Source organism: Pinus tabuliformis, chromosome 7 (genome assembly GCF_031772625.1).
Source record: "Pinus tabuliformis cultivar Carrire ecotype Pingquan chromosome 7, CPIR1, whole genome shotgun sequence".
In the NCBI taxonomy this organism is placed as follows: Eukaryota; Viridiplantae; Streptophyta; class Pinopsida; order Pinales; family Pinaceae; genus Pinus; species Pinus tabuliformis.
In genome coordinates this window covers 673,820,304-673,831,578 of record NC_142293.1, presented here as the reverse complement: position 1 = coordinate 673,831,578, position 11,275 = coordinate 673,820,304, and positions in this window count along the sequence as shown.

The window sequence follows — 11,275 nt, the reverse complement described above, 5'->3', positions numbered from 1 at the left end:
CTAGCCAGATTCCTAAAATAACCTAAGTAAATTTTTCCAAACAAATTCAAACATATATTAGATTACTTGCTATGTTTGATCTGAGGGTGCTATAGTCCTCGACCACCCTTTGTCTACCAAGTCCGCTTCAGGAATTTACTTCACCCTCCCTCTACTATCTTTGACCTCAACTTGAGCCTCAAGAAGATTCTGCTACACAAATAGTTGTCCACATGATTGGTTCAAAGGTATTTCACCACTCTATGAGCTCGGATGTCCCCACACTTAAATGGCCCCAGCTTCGAGGGGTCTCCCTCATCCACAAATTTGAATTTTCCAACACAGAATTAAATGACAAACCTCTAATTTGAGTGAAAGCAATCCACAGATCTTTGGACTTCACCACAACTCCCCACGGACAAGTCACGGAGTTCGGGGATCAAGCCACAAAGCACAAATTCCAACCTCAAACCCACAAGATCAACCAACACATAAACCCTAATTTTGCCCATAATTTCTTGAGGTTGACACATATAGAACTAATCTTCTTCGTTGCTAATCTGCTAGTGTTGTGACTCCAATTCAAGACTTGTTTACTTTAGAAATGTTACTCCTTGTTGTGCCAGAACAAAAGAAAAGATAGAAATCTAATTTCTAAGTAGGGTGGAATCTTTCACCACCGAAATGAGAAGAGAGAAAAGGGGCCTTAAAACCCTTAGAGCTAATGCTCAAGAAAACAAATGAACTAATCCACACTTGATGCTGCAAAATGAGTTCAACCCTCTTGTATTTATAGATTTCCTAGAAGGGTCACTTCTTAATTGATTGAGTAAATTTTACTCCAAACCCTAATTTTGGGTTTCTTTGCCTAGCTGCCCCAAAACTTGACCAAACACTGGGTATTTTGGGTTTCTCCTCTTTATTGAGGACTATAGCCTAGGGGGATTGATAAGCTATTTCGTCTCTTAGGTAATTAATTTCTCGGGAACATTGCATGGACTTAGGGCATGATGTCATCATGTAGAGCGATATAACATCCCCTCTAGAGGTGTCTCAAGTCATCATCATCATCATCAAACCATCTCAAAAATAAAGCAGTGTCCATCAAGAAGGTGTAATGCCAGGGGTTTCCTATCATTTATTGGGGTACATCAACTCTCTCTCATGCAATAATACACTTGATGATCGAGGCCCATGACTCGGTGAAATCATTCAGGGCTGTCCTCACCATCTTTCATCTGTCAAAACCTCCCCAACTACTGCCAGTTCATCACAAACTTATGTGATTTTGTTGAGATTAGTGGTCATGTATCTGATTTGGTCATCTTGGTGTTCTTGAGCCACTCTCTCAACAACATCTTCCTGCTGGTGTTATCACTCTAGTATTGCTTCATCAACATATCCCACATCTCCCTTGTTGGTATTCTTCTCAGATAGGTGAGGAATCACATGATCCTTCATCGCATCGAAGATAATTCTCGCCCTTTTGATTATAGGCAACTAGTTTTGCAACATTTTTAGGCGGGGTGAGTTAGGTATCAATAAACTCCCACATGCCATTCTCCATCATAATCAATGAAACCCTCACCTTCCAAGGGATGATATTAGATGCATCCTCCAACCAATCCTCAAACCTCAAGTGAAACCCTCACCTTCCAAGGGATGATATTAGATGCATCCTCCAACCAATCCTCAAACCTCAAGTGAAACCCTCACCTTCCAAGGGATGATGTTAGATGCACCCTCCAACCTATCCTCAAGCCTCAAATTGGTTGCTTCCATCTCCAAATCAGATGATTTTTCTAAAAAGTTGCTACTGGAAATTTAGATTTTCTATTGCTGACACTGCCTTATCATTGTGTTGGCAACACGTCCTATATGCGACTCTGGATTGGTAGCTGGCCTATTGCTCATGATAGCCCTTGGGCATTTCCTCCGTGACTTGTGTATTTTTGGCTATCAACGGTGGCTAGCAGCAGTGCCAACCCACCTTTCCCTCACGACTTGTTGACGAATGAGTGGGTTGTCGACTAGAAGTCCCTTTACTGTGTTGTCCTTGCTCTTGGTGCCGATTTCATACGTCTTTGCTTGTTAGCTTTGTGCACTAGAACCCTCGCGTTGTTTTTTTCGCAGGCCTGGTTGGTCCACGACAAACTCAACATTGTGACCCTAGTTGGTTGGTTCATCCACGACCCACGATCCACAAATCCTGTCTATTGTTTGGTTACTTTGCTATGAGGTTGGACCCTTTCCCCCATGATCCACAACCACCCTCTGCTTGAACTTGATGTGTTGGTGGATATCCCTATGACATGTTGTTTGAACACATGTCTTCGTCGACCTCAATCCCCAAATCACTCTTGCATGTTGTCTTGCTCGGCTGTGAGGTCCTTTGTGATTGCGGCTTGAGGGATGACTTGACAATGTCCCCCTGTACTTGTGCTCGATCGCCCCTTTGTCGACCTGGCTTCGTGCATTTAGGCTTGCGATAGTGGTTTGGTCAGATTTGACAAGTCTCACGGTTGTTGGCCACAACATAGTTGGTCTGACAACTCCCTCGGCTATCAACCACCACACAACCACACTTTTTTCTTATACTTTATAATTTTTTTGCTTGTTTGCCTTAGCGTCGTATGAACAATTTTTATTTTTATCTTTTTTTAAGACTCAACCACTCTACAACATGAGTGAGCCATACAACATATGGCCTATGGCCTACAATCTCAACCTTTTTGCAATCAACCCCTACAAAAATAAAAAATTGTGCCTTGTACAATCAATGGCCAAACTTGGCCCTTGCGATTCTTGTACAAACTTGGCACCTGTGCACAATTTTTGATATTGGTTTTAAGAGTTGTGGTTTGATACCATGTTAATTTCCTTATAAACCTAACAACCTCGCTATTTAATTCCTAATAGATTATAGATCTACAAAATAAAAGCACAACAATGGAAGCAAATAAAACAACTCTTTATGCCCAATCAAATTAGTTCTTCATTAATATAATATCAAAATCTACCTGGGTTCCCTTCCAGGAAAAATGCCCTCTTATAAATTTACAAATACAACATACCTTGGATTTGATCCAATGATCAAGCCCTAGATTTTGATCTGATTTGCTTGGTTGACTTAGATCTTCTTTGCTGCACCCTTGCACCTTCCTTGGACTCAACGCACTTGGATAGAGCTCTTCCTTGTTATTTTTTGAGTTAACATGTTCTTTGCTTAGGTCAATTACTTCATTAATCCATTAGCCCATTATTAATTCCATTAATCCATTAGCAATGACATTAACCACTATCATATGACAATAACTGATGAAAGAACATTAAACATAAATGTAGAAGACAAGCCAAGACAATAAGACACCAAATTTGGCGAATGTCAGGGAAAAACCCCGAGATAGGGAAAACCCTTTGATCAATTCTTCTTATTATTATATCAAAATGTTCAGCAGAGAGAGTACAAAAGTCAAAGTACAAAAGTCAAAATTGACTTGCCAAATTGAAGTCAAAACAACCCTGTCAAATCTACAGTCAACAACAGTCAAATTTTGCCCTAACCAAAAAGTCAACAACAGGTTAAAGTAGCAACAAACTGTCCTCAATGCAACTCAGTCATAACTGGTCAAACTCAACCTTCAAAGGTGGTCAAAGACAACCCAATATAGTCACAGAAATAGTGGTCAAACTTGGTCAAAATTTGCGGTTAGGTTTGCGGTTAGGTCTGTGGTCAATCCTGCGATTGGTTTGCAGTCAAAGTCAACAAAATGCCTCAGTTCCCGTGCCAATAGATGCGGCTTGCCAAAAACGAAATTCTGACACAAAAATTGCAGTCAAATGAGGTCAAACCACCCTTGGTCAACATTGGTCAAACCTGCAACAGTCTCTAAAATTTTGGTCTTGTAATTTGTCTTGCAATTTATCCTTCTATTGCCACATGTATGAGGAAAAGATATGCCCAATAAGCTATATGAACCAATCAGTGAAGGAGAGAGATGATTGTGTGACTGAGTGAAGTGCCAAATGAGTTTGGAGGTCTCTCTTATTTATACAAATCATTGAGGGTGAAGTGACATGTCTCTTGGGCTTCATGAGCCTACATGAGGATGAGGCTGACCTTGACAATTTGCACATGTGAGGACATAAATTCAAAACCACATTTCTGCTTATCAAAATTTGATGATGTTTAGGTCGATTTTGGTCCTCTTGAGAAGAGGAATTCAATGCAATAATCATCTCCATCAAATGAGCTGTCCAAAGTGGAATTTGGCCCTAGTTGCCAATTTTAACACTCCTTCTCAACTAGGGAGAATTCCACCTACCAATCCATGATGCCATCCTGTCATCATGCACCATCTCTGCATCTCATCTCAACTCTGTTGAACAATGATGTAATAATGAAGAAGAATTGATCGAGAGTGAGTCACAAGACCTTGGCACTCTCCACTGGAAAAGTCAGTCTAGGGGTAGAATCCCAATCAAACTGGGTCCCAAATCACGTTGTTGAACACCATGCATCCTAGACATTGGGAGTACGGTAGTATGCAATGCGTCCATCTATAGTGCTATGGTCCCTATCCACTTTTCCTAGCTCATTGGCTAGATGAGAGGTACTTCCCGTGTGTCTTGGACTACATGGGTAGGATGATGTTGGGGCAACAACAGGGAAAGAATAAATCACATCTTGCTCACAACCACACGTAGGGAAAGGATAAACCACATCCTATAGTCACATGTCACAACCATCATAGGGAATGGACAAACCACATCCTACGCACGTGAAAACCAACAAGAGTAGGGAAAGGATGAATCACCTCCTACATGCATGCCAACCAACAATTATAGGAAGGATCTTAATGTGGAGAAAGGAAGACCGACATCCCACCAACATGTCAACCATCGATTGCAGGGAATGAACAAACTACATGTGGGGAAAGGATGAACCAAGACCCACTAACATGTCCACATGTGACAATCGACAGATGTCTATATGCATCTCTCACTGGGGTATCCACAGGAGAAGGTGAACCACTCATCTTGCTCATATGCCATATGAGAAGGTGAAGCTCCCACCGACATGTCAACCATCGATTGCAGGGAATGAACAACCTACATGTGGGGAAAGGACGAATCATGACCCACTAACATGTCCACATGTGACAATCGACAGATGTCTATATGCATCTCTTACTGGGGTATCCACAGGAGAAGGTGAACCACTCATCTTGCTCATATGCCATAAGAGAAGGCGAGCCACTCATTTTTCTCATATGCCATAGGAGAAGGTGAACCACTCATCCTATGCATATATCATTAGCTATAGGGGAAGGCAAACCACTCACCCTATGCTTTCATATATCATCATGGAGTATCACAGGGGAAGGTGAACCACTCACCCTATACACTAGATACCTATAGGGGAAGGTGAACCACTCAGCCTATGGTCGCACATAGCTCCAAGAAGTACCCCAAGCCCCCAGGAGCTCCTAGAGCTCAATGTTCAACAGGGACCCTCATAGTAGGGTCTATCCACGACTCTTAGCCTCTCTCTGAAGAAAGATAATCTTGACTATGTAAGGATGACTGTAATTTGCGCATCCAACCAGAAATGATAGGGCGTGATTGCTCTCCGTTGTACCATATCCAAATAGAAAGGTACCCACCCAATACTTGGAGTTGTCGTGGAACATGGATTCTCTAAACAAATGAATCTCACTCAAGAATATCTCAATATATTTAGGTGGTTACCAACACGCTCAAATGGCTCACTAAAGAGCTTAATCAACCCACTAGCTTTATAATACGCCATACTTGCTGCTATATACATTCAGCCTTAATAGTGCTTTCGGAGCAAGCAATCGAATTGTGATATTCCCACTTAGCAACTATTGCTAAGTGAGGATATAATTTTTGTCCAATTTTGACAATTTTGGTTTCCGACTTAGGAGAAGTGGGTTGGAGGATCCCACTTCCAAATTTTGATTAAGGAAGGCACTTGCATAAGGGAAAGAAAAGAAAATTGAGTCTCTAGTGGAATGTGGGGGCCGCACATGAGGTAAAATACGCACCACTAAGCAACTCAAGCTTCTTGGGGAAGAAAGGCATTCGATGATGGGTCCCACATGAGGAAGAGGAAGCCAAGGATAAATGGAGGAGGCTCACTTCAATTTGCATCTTTTGACACTTTGACAATTACTCTCACCTAACATGCTTGAGCTGTTGAGCCAAGTCTGCACCCAAGATTCTCATGCAAGTTTCTCACCCTTTGCTTCGGTGGACTTTGAGTGCCAACCCAAGGAGGGAAGTTGATATCCTTTGTGAGCCAATTCAACATTATCACAGGCATTTCGTGGGTCTTTGCTACTGCTTCCTAGGCATAGGAGAGGAGTACAAATTATCTTGGAGGGTGTCCCAAGAACCATCTAGGGTTCTTATTCAAATCAAACCCTCCATCAAAAGATCCTTAAAACAAATAAAAATAAGTGCATGGCACATACCTTGAATGATACCATACCTTTGATTTTACGTTCATATAGGCTGCTACAGGGGTCTTCTCCAAAGTGCCTTGCACTTCTTTTACCTGCTAGACTTTCAAGGGCACTATCACCTTTATCCAAAGGTGCCAACATAAAGGAGTTGCATACTTTTTTTAGATGAGACAAAAATAGGATCACATGGAGGGCTGCCACTAAACCTTCTCAAAAAAATCGCATCAGTTGCTAGATAGTGAACAGCTTAGTCAACAATATGACATTATGGAGGGCTTTTATTATTGACTTCAGGGCACCTTTTATGAAGGCTTCAAAGACATGAATATATATTCCTTGTTGACTTGCAAGTTTGGCTTCAATGGAACGGGTTTATAACACTTATATATATGTGTGTGTGCGCGCACACACACACGCTTGTAACAGTTATAAGGACTCGACCTCCTCTTCTGTTGCTCACAATACTTCTGCAACTTCATAATGCTTGCTTCTCTAGCTAACCAATCTGCCACGATCAATCACCCTTGTTGCTTCAAGATGATTGAACCTAGGCTCTTACAAACTGTCCTCTAACAACCTCCTTGCTTCTCCAAGAAGCTTGCTCTTAGGGTCTTCACAATTATGCCCTCTTATCACTGATTTGCCCACTTGCAATTCACTAAACTAGGGCCTCACCAACAATGTTTTAAAAATTGGTCGGCCTGAACCGCTAACCGGTCAAACTGACCGGTTAGCTAGCCCATTGGTTCAAATCGGTAGAAAAACCCAGTTTGACCCTTCATTTTTCCCCAAAAAGGGGAAAAATGGTCATAACTGACTGGTTTGTGGTCAAACCGGCCGGTTCGATTAGCTGCCAGGCCACAAACCGACCAGTTTCGTCCTAAATTGGCCGGTTAGTTGCCAAGGCCACAAAGGACCGACACAACGCAGTTTTCCAAGTTTGTAGGGTGTTTTGGAGGGAAAATAAGGGTTCTTTCCCTCCAAAAACACCCTCTCCAAGCCTTTAAAAGGAGCTCAACCCTCTCATTTGCCTCACACATCTCATTTGGAGTTTTTGTGAGTTTGATTGGGAGCTTGGAGAGTGTTGAGTTTTTGCTGGAGTAGTGGAACAACAGAGAGTTTGAGCTAAGTAGTAGACATCTTGCCTCCAAAAGCCAAGGATACTGCATGGGCTCATTGTGATATGATTGACGGCAAAATGATCTGCAAATATTGCCAAAAATATATCGGAGGGGGTATTAACAGTGTCAAGCAACAGTTGGTTGGGATAGGAGGCCATGTAAAGCCATGTGAAGCACCAAATGGATTAATAGGGCATATTAGGGCAGAATACCTTCAGAAGTTTGGGACTCAAGTCACTAAACCAATAGAGAAGTTTGTGCCTCACGTAGTTGCGAAGTTTGGGAGTCGAGACTCAACTAACTGAGTTTGATCATGATGACTCATGAGAAATTTCAAGTGATAACGCTTATCACTATTATCATGTATGTAGACTTGTTGTAGGAGAGCGGCCCCATAGTTTGTAGGCTTATGTATTTTGTCAATGATATGTATTGCACTCGGTGCCATTTTGATATATTCACCTTTACATGGTATATAAATGAGCAATATTTGCATAATTTGTCTCTATTGGCTTGGAATCATGGTTTTAAATCTTAAAAATAGTTTTTTTTCATTAAAAATTAATTATTTAATGTATTTTTTAAAACTGGTTTGTTTAGACCTAATCAGTCCTAGTTCGAAACCCGGTTCATGAGGTAGACTGGTCCGGTCACTGGTTCCGGTTTTTGAAACATTGCTCACCAAGCAACCCTTTTATCTTTGATTTGACAACTTCAAACCACTGAACTAGGGAACAAACAAATCTGACCTCAAACCATCACTTGGTTGCTCCAAATATGACAGAACTTAGAGCTCAATCAAACTGTGTTCTTGCATTGCTTTGCTACACCATAAGTCAATGCACATAAGGCCATCGAACTACCCTCTTATCAGTCCTCTAGTTGGCCCTTCAGATGATTGAACTAGGCATAATAAACTATTGTCAAATACCCTTATTGACAACCCTCCAACCTTGGCAATTCATCAACATACCTCCTTGGAAACTTTAGCATAACTCTAAGGGAACCATTGTTTTGGGCACAACTTGACTGAAATTTCAGTCCAATTTACAGTACTCTACGGATAGGGTTACCTCAGTCATATATCAGTCTTTTATACATTGTGTTACCTCACTTATAGCCCTGAAAACTCCTGCACTATACCATAAGGTGACTCGACCCTCACTTGTCCACGTCCTCCTCCTCAAACAAGGTCTCGACCCTTTCTTTGAAGCAAAGATCTGAGGGTCGACTGTCACCTAGATACCACATAAAACATATCAACCAAAACCATGCCCAAAATGTCTCACGTCCTGTTCTCCTTGAACTTGGCCTTCCAAAACATAAGAGAAAAAAATGTCAATCTTCCATAGTAGTTTCGCTGCTACATAGGGACGCAATACCTTCGAAATTAATTCGAAGAAGAGTTCGTCAGATCACATTCTTAAATAAAACTCTTCATAGACTTCTTATCATTATATGTAGCTTAGCTATTGAAGGAATTTAGTATCTTCATATTTGATTAATGGCCTTCATGAGCTATTTAGCCCAACTCTTGCATATACCTAGACTTGCATTATTTTTTGAGACCTCTCATATTTTCTAGGGCTTGTAACAAGATACTTCAAATGACTTCAGGGAAACTTAACAACATCTCTTGTGATTGCTATTGGAAATAATACTGAGAGGGGGGGGTGAATCAGTATTATCACATTAATAAAACTTTTTCATTTCCATAATCAGATCCATACATGCTACTTCCACAACTTCTTATGATTAAGTTAATTGATCTTCAATGAGTGCATTAGAACATTATCAATCATATTATCAATTAACAGATGCAGTAACATAGAATAGATCATCACACATAAGGCACACACATGAACACCATGATATAAGGTGGAAACCCAATGCGGGAGAAAACCACCTGTTGCAAGTCATCTCAATCTTCCATCTGTCACTTCCATCACTTCCATCTCTTTCACAAGGAAATATAGCTGGAACATCAGAGGATAACACATTCATACCTGATAATGATTCTGAATCTGATTCTGAATCTGAAGAGCTTCTTATGCCTAATCCCCAATCGATTCTTCCACTGTCATAGTTCTTCTGAGATGACTTCTTTTTCTTAGATGCTTTCTTCTTAAGCTTCTTTCCCATTGTTCCACGGATCTCCTTCAAGCGATCAAGCTTCTATCAAAGGACCTGCTCTGATACCAATTGTTGGAAATAATACTGAGAGGGGGGGGTGAATCAGTATTATTTCCAACAATAAAACTTTTTCATTTCCATAATCAGATCCATACATGCTACTTCCACAACTTCTTATGATTAAGTTAATTGATCTTCAATGAGTGCATTAGAACATTATCAATCATATTATCAATTAACAGATGCAGTAACATAGAATAGATCATCACACATAAGGCACACACATGAACACCATGATATAAGGTGGAAACCCAATGCAGGAGAAAACCACCTGCTGCAAGTCATCTCAATCTTCTTCTTAATAAGAAAATCCTTTTACAATATTTGTACTGGTGCAGTCTTATACCAGTACGGGAGCTACAACCCCCTTTGCTCTTGTACTAGCCGATCCATTTACTAGTACGCAGGCTACTACCTGCTACAATGCTCCAAAGATTTCCTTTAGCTCTTGTACTAGCTTAGATACTAGTACGTAGGCGCTGGCCTACAATCTTCTCTCCTCTAGGTACCACGTTTCATCAATTTTCATACTGGATACACTGAAGCACAACACATAATCTGAAAGGCCACGTTTCATCCAATTTTCATACTGGACCCAACAACAACATTGAAGCACATAATCAAACAATCTTCTGAATCACCCAATCACCAGATCCATACACATACAATGATATTCTGAGAGTTATCAACCAGATCTAGTACATAAAGATAAGTCATTAATCATGCTACTATCATCAGTTATGCACCCAAAACCCTGCAGAATAGTCAAAGGCAGTTAAAACAAATTTCAAGCAGGGACCGCAACTTCACTGGTATAGATCTGCGGATATCCGCACTTCCACTTGCTCCGAGCCTGCGGATCTCTGCACCTGTACCTTCTACCTGTCTGCGCACCTCCGCACTGCCTCTTCTGCTTCTCTGCGCATCCTTGTGCAGATCCGCACCTGCACCTTCTGTGGCGCCGCGCACCTCCGCAGCTGCGCCTTCTGTGGCACCGCGCACCTCCGCAGCTGCGCCTTCTGTGGCGCCGCGGACCTCCGCACCTGCGCCTTCTGTGGCGCCGCGTACCTCCGCAGCTGCGCCTTCTGTGGCGCCACGTACCTCCGCAGCTGCGCCTTCTGTGGCATCGCGTACCTCCGCAACTGCGCCTTTTGTGGCGCCGCGGACCTCCGCACCTGCAGCGCTTCTGCGCCTGCCTACCTACACACTTTTCCTTCACTGTACTTGCGTACCTGCGGATATAGATAATTTCAAGACTTCAAGAATAATCCAGACTGTCAGATCTACAGATCTGATCATGCGCCGAAGTGATCTCAATCCATCAGTAGATTCGCCTTATTTAGATCTAGACATTACTCCCAAGAGATCATAGTATTTCAGATCTAGCTCCCATAAGATGTTCAACCCAAAACCTACTCAAGCCAAATGATCTCCTTTGCTTTATATAGGCAAGCTCTTCCTCAAATCATGGATCAATACCACGAGCCAAAA